The sequence below is a fragment of the Pyxicephalus adspersus genome, chromosome 11, assembly GCF_032062135.1.
Source record: "Pyxicephalus adspersus chromosome 11, UCB_Pads_2.0, whole genome shotgun sequence".
Classification (NCBI taxonomy): domain Eukaryota; kingdom Metazoa; phylum Chordata; class Amphibia; order Anura; family Pyxicephalidae; genus Pyxicephalus; species Pyxicephalus adspersus.
In genome coordinates, this window is record NC_092868.1 from 40,884,727 (window position 1) to 40,897,876 (window position 13,150).

The following is a 13,150-nucleotide window of genomic DNA, read 5'->3' on the forward strand; positions in this document are numbered from 1 at the left end:
AATCCCAAACATGTCAGTTTCTATCCCTCAATGCATCGAGTTGAGCCACCTCTCACAAATAGGATTTTTAGTTTGATTTGACAGCCACTGAACCCATGAGATAACCCCCTGGTGTAGACAAAGCACTGGTTTATACTAAGAAATACACCGCCAACCCCTTTATAGCCCCAATCAGCATCCATTAGTGTTGTAATGCTGATATCCCCCAATCTCTGGTTGATAGACTTGTTTGGGAAAACATGGCAAATATCCAGTGAGCAGAACCAAGAAGTTCAGTGCAAAGCAAAGCCAAAGTTTTCACTATAGGACCCAGGGAGGAAGGGGTTAATCATCTACACCAAATACTCCCATCCAAAACCAAGTTTTCAGGTCTAGATAGAGCCCTCTTTAGAAAGATTTAGCCATCTGGTTCCAAGTAATCAGTACTATTTTCCTAGCCCTGACATAATCCATTATATGCATACCAAAATATAATTTATGAAGGTTTTTCAGATGAGATAAAGCCGGAGAATGAAACATTCCACTCACATTTTTCAGCAGTGAAGGATGGATAATGTTATGATTCAGACAATATACAGCCAGATTTCTCCCCCCTCCAACACACTGCGTGGTGCAAAGAGTGACATCTTTCATAATACATTTTGAGCAGGAATGTATTTACAGGAGTGTAACAAATTCACGCGACCCAGAAAGATGCAAGCAATGTTACCACGGCAGTAAGATATGAAATATCTCTAGCTTCAGCCGGCTCTACCACAGGAAAACATTTAGTGTAAATATCCTCAATGACTGTTAACAGGAAGCCACAGAGCTGGTATTACAGAAATAGTCTTGTTCATGCTGTTAAAGGCTTGATAGAACTGCCAGATTCCGTTACCTGCCTGCTATTTCCTTAGCCTCTGTTTTCCTACTGTCTCAAGAGAGAAAACATTCATACAAAGCACTGCTACTCCAAAGCAAACCTCTCCTTTACAAGCCAGCAACAACTTTCACATATGACTCAGGCAATCCTTACACGGCTAAATAGCTTTCATACCATCGGCAACGTGTTCCCTATGGGATTATTACAGAATTGCACAGTTATGCATAAAAGCCCAGGCCAACCTCAGGGGTTTTATTTAATAGCATGGGCAAAAAAGCAGTGGTGTGCAGAAACCCATAGCAACCAATCAATGCATTGTCACACTGGAATGACTGTACTAATTTTCTTAGGGGGTATTTCATTTCAATGTACATTTGTACTAAATAAATACTATGGTATGCTCTATGCATGCTTACTAATGTGCAAGCAGTATTTATTGCTTCCTGGCAACGTCTTTGTTTTTCCCTTTAGACATCATTCTAGGTCCCATCTATTTCTTGGATCAGCCTTTCCTGACCTTTTTAACATTGGGGAACCCTTGGGATAACTTAGAGGTCTTTGGTAAAGCCCCTGCTATAATTACTATATTCACACCTCATTGTATGTTAGCATAGTGGTCAGTGGGAAGAATGTCATAGATAGCCAAAAGAATTTGGGCTGGCAGGGTCACTAACTAACCTGAGAGGCACACATTGCTCAAAAACTCTTGAGCTGCAACCGCTGGAAGAACTCTTAAGTTTGCATGGAATCCTGAATGAAAAACTGTCCTACACGTTTGCACAGAGATGGATTTGTGTGAATCCTGGTGCCTCTACAGTTACTGGCTGTGTTAGGATATCATGTCTGATGTGCCCACTAATCCAACTCTCACTTTGCCTTGGTACGGAGGACTGGACTAGAGTCTTCAGGAAGACAACTTACACCTCATGCTTCAAATGCAAAACTACAACATAAACCTAAAACTGGCAACCTGCTTTGCGTAAGGTACAATTTAAATATCTTATAAACACCAATAATACATATGTATCCGAGAGTTCAAAGCTGCAGGCATCTGCATTACTACATCCTGTCCATTAGCTTTTATTGATCACCTCCAGAATTTAGAATGCATTGCATTATTTATCAAATATTTTACAAGGATAGGTAAGCTCTGTCAATGCCCCTCGTGTATGCTCTTTGCATTTGAGCCATTTGGTTACTTTGAATTGTTTGACAGGCAATTTTAGATGGTTAAAGTAGCATTAAACAGGAATGGACAACATAGTAGGAGCTTTGCACATATTTCTGTGTATTCTATCTATAAACATATTTCTTTAAAATTATTTCTTGTAATAAATCTTATTTTATAGCGGTCTGATTTTACCTATTAAGCAATGTCCACTAAGGTAACAGAAGGGGTCTACATAACCTCATATGATCGCATTAAGGGTGATTATTCTATCAAAACGTTATAAAAGGTATGATGATTAAAAAAAAAAAAAAAAAAGGGATATTTTCCCTAAAGCATATACATTAAAACAGACATAGAATTACTTATCCAGAAAAGATTTGTATTTTGCCCACTAGAGGGCCACAGCAGGAATTGGGTGTTTGTACATTGCTCTGCCATCATTTTCATGCATCTTCCTTATTCCAATCACACAAACACCAACAAAAAGATCCAAATCAAAGAGTTCAAAGCCAAATCTATTTAAAAGTCATCTATATTTGGGTGGACACTAGGTAAATCAACAATTAAATCCCTGATTCCAGTGTGGAAATTAGCATTTTTTGACCCTCCGATTACAGTAGTCAAGCACAGAATTGATGCTCCTGTTGCTTTATCTGTAATGTAAAATTAATTGAGAATGCAAGGATTGGGCCAAGACTGGCTTGTAATGGTCACAGTGGGACAGCGGGACTAAGCATCCTGTTTTTTTTAAACATATACAGTGAGAAACTCCTAAAGAGTAGAAAATAAGTTTTATACAACAGTACAAGACACTGCAGGTCAAATATAAAGCCAGAATAAAGGTACTGCCACCATGTAGGTTACTCAAAAGAATTTTCCCCTGCAGAACTTGCAAGGCATGGATTTAGACGTCCCAGAAACAATCACAGTATGGGTTTACACCTACATTGCTATGCCTATTCTGTTAACTATGTTTTAATTCTCCAAATCTGATTCCAAGGTTCTGACACCTTTTCACTATAAAAAACAAACCTATAAAATAGGTTTTTTCAGCAAGATTTTCAATTAGGTACAGGAGGTCAAGTAGCCAGATGTTACAGAATGGAAGTTAAATTCTTAATACTTACAATGTTTCACAAGCTTTCTTGTCCTTGCTGAAAACAAAAATCTCTCCATACTCGGTAATAAAGACTTTGTTCACTTTTTTTTTTTTTTTTTTTTAGGGATGCGAGTTCACCGTTGTAAGACCGAGTTCCCACGCATCCTTTCCAAGATTATGTCCTTTCAATTGCTAAAATTCTACTTTAGCCTTAGTTCACAAAGTTTTAAAAAGAGTATCTAACCCAACGGATGTATCCATGAACGAGCGACAGATTCTCGTCAGATACTAGCCCTGACACGATTTTCAGACGAGAATCATCTGACATGTGTATGTAGCTTTACCACCTGGACCAGCAATCAGACACTCCATTTGCCAGATGAAGATTATTGCAGAGAGACTGTAGGTTGGCAACGGAGACAAATATAAACCCTTTTACTTCAAGGGGATATCAGGAGTTGTCTTTCGAACAATCCGACCCAATAACAATAAGCACAACATAAGAAAATGGCAAAATAAAATAAAAATAAAAAAACACATCAACTGTTTTAAAACCCACATGTAAAGTAAAAACATTCTCCTGTGAAGTATCATCATTGTTTTGTGAGTGCTGGGGAAAAAAGTTGCATCAGCAGAGTGGATATTATTTCTTAAAACTGCTTCGGCATGAACCATAAAAATGAACAATGAAAGGCGTTCAAGCACAGAAAAACGTGTTAATGGATTTTGATAACAGCAGAAAACCATCCACTGCATTCATTATTTCTGCTGCAATATATTTCAGTTAATCCTAAACAGGCCCAATTTAGCACAGTGCCACGGAGGAACAGAAATACACCGCATCAGGAGTTGTTTCCATTAACTCGTTCAATTCACTTTCTATACATGTATGTATAGAGAGACGATCAGATGAAAGAAAAGCTGGAAACAAGAGGGATGAAGTACAAAATCAGCGGTGGTACCAAGATACCCCAATAGGTCTGTTTACAACGTAAAAGCTTCAAAAAGGTTTCCCCTTCCCCCCCCCCCCCGATGTAACCTGACCACCAGTCAACTGTTCACTGAACTTGATATGCTGCATTTCTGTTTCATTAAAAGTGAAGACTAATTCCTCCCAAGGAACTTGGTCTGAAACCATTAGAGTACACTATGATTTCGCAGAGAAATGTTAAGCGTTTGGTACATCTATCAGGTTTTATTTCTGTTCCTGTCCCTCTTTTTGTCCCAACAAACACCATCATCATCAAAAATGGAAGAGAGGAGAAACCAAAACAGGAAGAGAAGAAATTTAATAGAGATACTTGTTCCAGTAAAATCTAGGAGGGGATTTCTTTTACATTGAGATTTTCTTTTACTTTCTGTTGTCTTTACAGGACAGAACACAAACTATCCAATAGGATAAAGAGGTATTCACCTTTCCTTACTCTACCAATATAGGAAAAAGGATTAGACTTCTACTTACTCCCTGGGCCAACTGTCGATTACACAAAGTTGGTAATGCCAGATTTCTTTTACAACAGAATTAAAAAGAAAGAGGTGATGATGTAAAATGCAGCCTGTCTTTGCAGTGTATCATTTAAGAGGTGTGTAAATCACAAGACAGATTGCACAGAATTATAAATTCTTTGAACTGTGTATTTTACTATTTCCCTTGAAGTTGAGCTTCAATCAATGCATGGCCAAGGCAGCCCATAAACAAGTTTCAATGCTTGATAGGGATATTAGAAACTCAGCAATTCCACTGACATTAGTGGTAAACATGTCAGAAAAAAAAAATTGGAAAATCAGCAATAAACCTTAAGAGACCAACTTTAAAACAATTTCTTTCTGGACCACAGATTTGTGCTTAGATACATCATTGTTTACTAGAATACCAATATATTTTTCAGTTTCATACTTACCCAGATACATTATTTATCAGTCAGAAACAAAACATTATTAGTCATATTTATGCAGCTCGGGTGATAAAACTGTAGAAACTATATCTGGTTTAGGGAGGTATACACTGGGATCCATAAATTGCAAAGAAACGCTGTCTGTCACCTGCATGCATGCTCTTCCAGAGACTACATGCAGTCTAATTAGCTGGTCTTCAAATAAATTCCCTGGAAGATAAAGATTTCTGGCAAGGTTCAAGTGTTCTTGTATGCAGGGAAGAAAGGCACACACAGAATCAGGTAAAATGGGAGCTCTGCCGGCTGAATCAAAGCCTTTTACAGATGCAAACCCTGACACGGTTAATTAGCCTCCATCCTTCCAGAGTACCAGAGCCAACTGGATAATGCAGAATGATTGCTCTGCACTGTCAAAGCCCAGCACATATTATTTAGAAAGCTCTGTAAGTGCATTAAAACAGAAGAAATCTAAATCCAACATGCCTAAATGTGTTCACATTCATACAAAGAATAATCACTGTAATCCCCAGGGCTGTTTGCAAGGTTATCCTTTGTGCTATAGATATGCATCCAGAATCTTGATCCAATTGTAATTCCACTCTCCTTAACATTCTCTGTAGTGTCTGACATACCCAGAATTGGAATCTCATTCACTGCTAACACTGACAGCAATGGAACTAGGCCTGACAACTCAAATGTTGGCAGCACAGCTGCCATAGAATGCTCATCATTACTGATAAAATAATGCCAGTGACATACTTTTAACTGGTAAAGACCAGGAAAATGTTCCATTCTTTGAACCAATATAAATTAACAGCAATATACTACCGCTAAAAAATGTTCTGTAGCCAGGGCATTTGTTAACATTTGCCTTTGAACGCTGACCAAAAGCATTCAAGAAGCAGATCAAATGATGAAATCAGCCTCCCTCAAACTTTTTAACATTGGGAAACCCTTGGAATACCTTTCAGGTCTTCAAACAACCCCTGCTATAAATACTATATTAACAGCTCACAGTAGATTAGAGTGGTCATCAGTGGGGAAAAATGTCATCCATACAGATAGCCAAAAAGATTAGATTTACTTTAACGATCTGAAAGGTAAAAAGTTACTATACAATTTTCAGTTAAAAAGGCCTATTTAGAATCATAAACCATTCCTTAGTTAACCCATAGTGCTATGGGAATCCTTTGTCCTGTTTTTGATTATTGGGATGAGAATATATAAAACACACACAAAACCCACAAACTTAAAATTACATTGACTATAAAGCAGAGTTTTCTTTTGATGAAAATGTTGGCTGCAGTATTATGTTCCCCACGGTTTGGCAGGCAATCTTGAAACCTTTTCTGATGCTTGCTGAAGCTTTCTAGAAGTCATCGCACTGCCTTACACATGTTTACGGTTTTATCTGCCAAGAGATTTTAAACTCTTTTCAGCCACACTTCACATAACCCTTCCACCGCAGGCCTGGCAAAGCTCTTCCAGCTACTACTTGGTTGGGTTTTACTGAATAACCTTCCCATCTAGCTGGCCAAAGGTGATGGAGCCAAACCATTGTCCCAACCAGAAAATCTGGAGGTGGAAAAAAAAAAAAAAACTTGGGCCAATGCATTGCTGAACTTGGAAATATGTTGACTGTTTATCTACCTCTCAACCTCCTAGCAGATGTGTGTAAACCACAAGACTAGCTAAAAATAATAATTCTTTGGCACATCCTGCCTGGAAAAGGCAAACATTTGTAGTATGTCATATTAAGCAGATTCAAATGATACAAATATAAAAAAAAGCCACTATGAATTCCCATTCAAATCTTTTTAAGCACACACAGACTACAGCTGGAATAAGCTAGAAGGTGCTTTAAGGGTTTCGGGCTTCTGCAATGCTATGTAAATGCCTGCTGAAGGTCATGCTCTTTAGTGTTTACAAACCAAGATTAACAAATGCCAGTGTGTACAGGGTCTAATAGAGAATGCTATCCACCATTCATGAGCATACATAAAGGTATGTATACACAGGTGCTTATCCAGTCAAAGATCAATCAAAATAACCTAAGCCAAAATAATTCCAGTTAGCTTCCTAGAATGGAACACAAAGCAAACATAACAGCTTAAGAGCAAATCATAAAAAAATGTACTCTACATTTATTGAAACATGTGCTTATAACGCCATCATAAAATGTCTGGTATGTTTCATGAAACATTATACATCTAAACACGCCATGATTGAGTTGAGGACAGTAGTAGTACTAATGTAATCTACCCAAAAAAAAAAGAAATAATTCCAGATTTTACCTTTAAAACAACCTGTTAGTGAAAACTGTGATAAGGTGTCCAATCATAACCTGGGGTTTGAGATACTAAAGGAGTACAGTGCTCAACCCAGAAATGTTTTTAAGTTGTGTGGGAAGAAATTGTAGGTGGCACCCTCTGAATTGTGACCCAAACTCATCAGTAACCACCCAAAAACAACCGGGTGGTGCGCCCGACTAAAGGGAGAACACTGAAGTAGAAGCTGTTCACTATCAAACAAACTTCAAACTAAATAAGGTCAACTTGTATAAAATTAAAACACAATCATGCGAGAATACTTTTTTCTTTTTACACTTCCTTTAAACAGGATTGGCAACTTCACCTGTACCTTCACCCACAAAAGGGTAAAAAGTGGCTGCAATCCACTGTTGAAGTATGCTTCAAAACAGTGGATTTTTTTTTTATTATTATTACAAACGCTGCCAAAGCTTCCACTTGAAATAAATTGAGCAATCACTAAGATGCAATGTAAGAGGCATTTGTCCAACTAACCACCACCACTAACGTACTGTGAGCCATGAATACATGTAATATAGCAGGAGTTACCCAAAACCTGAGAGGGGTTTGAAACGTTGAGAAAGGCTGCCATGGAATAGGTCCCAGCGCATGCCACATTTTCGGGTAGTTGCTGTCTGGAGTGTGTGAAGATTAGACCTTAACAGTGCATTAATAATTTGGAGATTTTGTAAATTATGTTTGAGGGTATACCTTAGTGGACTTTGAATACCCAGCCTTCACCTTGCACAATGAACAGGTTTTGACCTTGAAATTAATATTGCCACAATGGAAAAATGTACAGTATGGATAGCATAAAATATATCCAGTGATGTCCAAAAGCTTCTACCAAGTTGGCCACCTCTATGAAGAGAATGCAGAAAAAGATAGACTGGCTGTCGCTGTGCATTTTTGCATATGCAAAATATTTTTATTTTTTTTTGAGCTTTCAAAGTACAGTTCCTCTTTACTATTACCGGTATTATTATTATACTCCTCTGTTGGACTTGGCCAAGGAAGTAAACTGACTGGGTTGAGCTGAAGCTGCTGATTAACCCAAGCACTGCAACAGCAAGACTCTGAATATTTTTCATTCTCAAAAAACACATTTTTCCAGTTGAATGTGTAAAATAGTTTTGACGCAAAGCAAATGAATTCTACAGATATGTTTAACAGCTGAATGAGTTTTTGTTTAACAGGTAGGGGAGGCCTTTTTCGTCAGCGAGTCCCTACACTAAACATCTCTGACATGATTTCATGGATCACAGTTTAAACATATTTCAGACAAACCAGCATAGCTGTAAAGATTTGTTAGACTAACATGTTTTGGGATCACACACAAACACCATATGTTTTGCATGAAAGACTGCCACCATTACTCTCAGACAATACACTTTGCTTCTTTTGGGCCACTGTGACTTACAGAGGGTTAATCCAAAATATGTGCGCAGACAAAAAAGGAAGCTTTGTACTGCTTAATTCCTGCACATGGCACCCGTACAAGATCACTGTATTAAGTAGCCAGTTTTATATTCTTCTACTGGAAGGTCCTGTGGCAAAGCACTTTCTAAACCCCGATGGAATGCTGGCAGAAGGAATGACAGCAATGCCAATCGAGTCTTAGATAAAAAAATAAAAATACAGTAACACACCAAGACCCGGCCCTTGCAGTTATAAGGAGACAGATGTTCATACACAAACAATGGAAATTGGCAGACATTTATTTTTACCTTAACAGGTTACAAGTTTAAAAACAGCCAACACTGGAAAGAGATGTAAAACCATCCATGTACTGTGTACATCCCACATTAGGCTACATGAAATTTCTCAGGATGGTTTCCTGACAGTGGAACATGTATATGCAATGTGCATTGGTACATGGTGCCTGTAGTCTGTATGGAAAGCATGTGACAACTAAGGAAAAACAATGGTAGGACAGAACACTGTGAAGGTCCTTCATAGAATAAAATAAATATAATAAAATCTCACAGAATTCTGAAAAACAGCAAAACTTCCCAATCCATCGGTGGAGGAATTCATGAGACTTGATCCAACAGTATGCTAGATCAGTCCACAAACTTGGCCAATGCACCCACCAGAGTCATGAATTCCAACAAGCAGAGAGAAGCACCTGCAGTCACAGCTTATCATTTAGAAGTTAGACGAGATTTGCTGCACTGTTTTTTAAATAATTACATGGGCACCTTTAAAGCAGACCTGTAATTTGGTCAATGCCTCAATCCGCTATAATTAAGTCTTATATCATTGGCCCTGTCTTTTTCTCCTAGCCTTGGCAGATGCAGCTATGGGGGGGTGTGAATCGCTCCCTTTCTTACGACAATTCAGTGCTAAGCACTTAAAAAGTTTCACCAAAGGGCCCAAACATTGTCACAAGGTGACAGGAAAGGGGTTCTTAAGCCTGTGAAAGCTCCAATCAGACAACCCCGCGGCTATTAAAGGTTTTTATGGGGGCTCTTGCTTAGAACGTGTTAGCAGCAGGCTATTAGAACAACCCATTAACATTGCCCTGAAAAATCTGGTGAGGCTTGGCAGTGTGCGCATAGATGAAAATCTATTTTCCAGCCGCTAATGTCTGTACACAACCAAATTACAACTGCACGAGCCACAATGAAATTTATTTTTTTATCCATGCAGGAAAGACTACCTAGGTGCTGGGAAAAAGGAAGAGTGCCGAGCTATGTCTGCTGGGTGCGGGCCACCTTTAGTTTGAACAACCCTTAGAGAACGTCTAGATCAAATCAGACATCCGCAAAATGCCAAACTTACTGTGTTTGCAGAAGACATAAAACAAATATAAACTGCTAGTTATAGGCAGACTTGCCTGTCACAAGCCTGTAAAGCAAACCAGTTCCACAATAACCTGCAGCATAAAAGTTTCACCAAGCAACGCTACAAGTAGAAAATGTCATCTGCTTTTCTCTTATCCAAGCGGAAATAAACTATAAAAAGAGCAACGGTTAATATTCACAAATGAGTAAAGCCTTTTAATGGATACTTCCATTCAAACAAACAATAAAACAGCTGACACAGCCTTGTCTATTAAAAGACACAGATTCATTTACACATGCTAAAAATCTACCTGTTCCAGAAGTAATGAATAGCCACCTGAACCTACCTGCCAATGCTTACAATAAAGCCAAGTACATTTTCATCCCATTACTAATATTGGTAAAATCAATACAAAAGATATCATTCACCGACCAACCTTACAGGCTGATCCCCCATCAACAATCCAAAATACTACAGGAAGCAACCAAACACAGAAAGCAACAACATTGTGCAACTATCAAAGACATCAGAAAGTAACCCAAAAAATGTATACCATTACCTTCAAAGTATGGGGACCACAGTTTGACCTAAAATTGTTTTTGACATACATGACCCAAATATGTCTATTATAGATGTAATCAAGTGTATTTTCACATCACGTAGTTCTAGCACAAACCTGTTGCTGATGTCCTCAATGTCACATCATAAGACATACAAAATACACAACATTTTGTCACAACGATCATTAAAGTGGAATTAAAGTTCCACTTTTAGGAATCCACTCAGGCAGGTCATTATTGCAGAATTGCCTTGTCCCTTCTGTAATAACTCTTCCCAGGTCTCTGGCACAAAGCTGAACTGCGCATGTGCAGCATAAGCTTTAGTTTCTAGAACACCCAGCAATCCTGGCTTCCCCTTACACATGCCCGGAATGAACAAACAACTGGGAGTTACATCAACCCTGTCCGTCCAATTAAGATGGCCGTAAATCACCTACAGGAAGAAAAGGAAGTAGGCAGCACCTGGTGATGGAAGTGGAGACAGGTCAGCATCACAGGTTTAGTTCCACTTTCCACAAATTAAAAAAAAAAAAACAGTTTTCTAAATAGCTACAACTTTAACCTATGTAATGGTCTAATCAAGGAATGCCGTCTTCCATACAATATTCTTTAGGAACGCAGTTAAACAAATAAACATCAATGAGGGAACAAACAATTGCAGCGGTATAAATATGCCAATTCTCCAAATATATAGAGTGTTGTGCAGTGAGCCACAAACATGCCTCTAAGAGGAGGATCATCAATATTAAAATGTAATAATTGCAAATGTAAAAAGTCACTAAGGAGTTCGCCTAATATAGACACTATCGTCCAGCATAGTAAGATGAGTGAAGAAAGTGTGTGGAAGTCACTAAAAATAAACCTTTGTAATGAGCTAAAATACAGAGAAGGAAGCCATTAAACTGGGGAGGGGATAAAAGCAGACCATTCAGTTTGAAAGAAAGCAATACCTTAAAGTGGACATGAACTCAAAAAGTGAAGACTTGCTCTGGAACAGGGAACAAAAAGTTACCCAAGCAGCACCCAGCCATGATAAAACAATTTTGGATGATGGACAAGTAGATGAGAATCAGGTTGATAAGTGGCATTGGCCTGATGTAGGAAAAATATATGCCACAACACATTTCCTAGGCTCTCTGCATTATAGTAGAAAGCATGCATACAGACAAGTAGATGCGACTTGTAGTTTGAAGCAAGTAAGTGGTGAGCAAGAGAAAAATAAAAGAAGAGAGGTGTGTGGATAGGTGACAAAGCGAAAAGCATAGCTTCATAAGGGGTTATTAAAAAAAAAAAAAATCAGTTCCAACAATTCTTATACTTTACACTAATTATGCTTGAGAATTTACCTTATTCAATTATGGTTTAGCTGGGCTTTAAGTTACTTCTGAAAAATAGTAATGTGTTGCCCAGACCGATGTTCTGTAACCGTGGTATATCTGCAATGTGATATCATCTAATGTATTGTGCCTTCTTCGATGGCTGGTTTCAAAAGATTTGGAGTGAGATTTAGTTATGTTAGTACTGTGCTGCCTGACAGTTAACCATGCTAGAGAGAAAAGTTACCAGAGGACCTGCAGGAGAAGATCTCCCTGCTTTATCCATTCTGCGGAGAAAAAAAACTTATTACCCCACCAGACATCAGAGTGGGAGCCCTGGCATTAGGAAAGTCCTGCTCCTCTATTATGACAACCTCACACAGTAACACAATACAGGTACTTTTAACATAAAATCAAATATTAGGAAAGCTGATCAATAAAGGGAAAATATTACACTTTTTAAAACTTCACCTCTGATTTTGGAAATGTTCATAATCAAGCAGAGCATTTGCAGGCTATACCTAAGGTGTACCTATACTCAGTATTTTCACTTTACATAAAAGGGTAGAGAACCCTTTTATGCTGGGTAAAAATTCTGGGTTTTTTTTGTTTGTTTTTTAGCTGCAGCACCGCCCCCTAATTCTCAGCCACCTAGGTGGTCAAGAATGAATGGGAGCGCAAAGCCTCTCAAGATACCTACGTCACACATCCCAGGAGGCTCCTGGGCACTCCTACACATGCCCAAGCATCTCAGGCATGCCCAGAAGGAGCCTTTTTGCCCAAAGAGATAAATTTGCCGAATGCGCAGTGCGATCGGCAATATTTTTTTCATCCTACGTAAACCGATCTCGAATCTGGTTCGGATGACGTAGGATGAAGACCTTGGAAGAGAAGACAGATGTGGGGACGACGCGGGACCATATGCCAGACACCCTCAGAGTAATCAGACTGCCCTGCGGGACTGAAGGTCGGTTTTGAGTATAGTTCCTCTTTAACACAATGATTTCGCTCGGTTTTAGCCATTTCTCAAAATCTCCTCTTAAAGTTCCTCAGTGCAGGTTTCCCATTGGTACCAGTAGTGACCCAGCCCACATAATATGCATCCCAATGGCTGTTGGAGCACATCTGGGGGATATCTATCACTCACAAAG

At 38.7% G+C, this 13,150-nt stretch overlaps 1 protein-coding gene across 6 annotated transcripts in view; it reads right to left on the reverse strand.

The window, feature by feature from the left end:
- The window catches only part of RERE (arginine-glutamic acid dipeptide repeats), a 199,129-nt gene that overhangs the window by 176,635 nt on the left and 9,344 nt on the right, over nucleotides 1-13,150 (reverse strand). Inside the window, exon 1 of one of the 6 annotated variants that reach the window (XM_072426384.1) lies at nucleotides 529-639. The exons of the other annotated variants lie outside the window; for them this stretch is intronic. The gene's annotated coding sequence lies outside the window, so the exon portion shown is untranslated. Of the gene's footprint in view, nucleotides 1-528; nucleotides 640-13,150 lie in introns of those variants that run through there. 6 annotated transcript variants of the gene reach the window in all.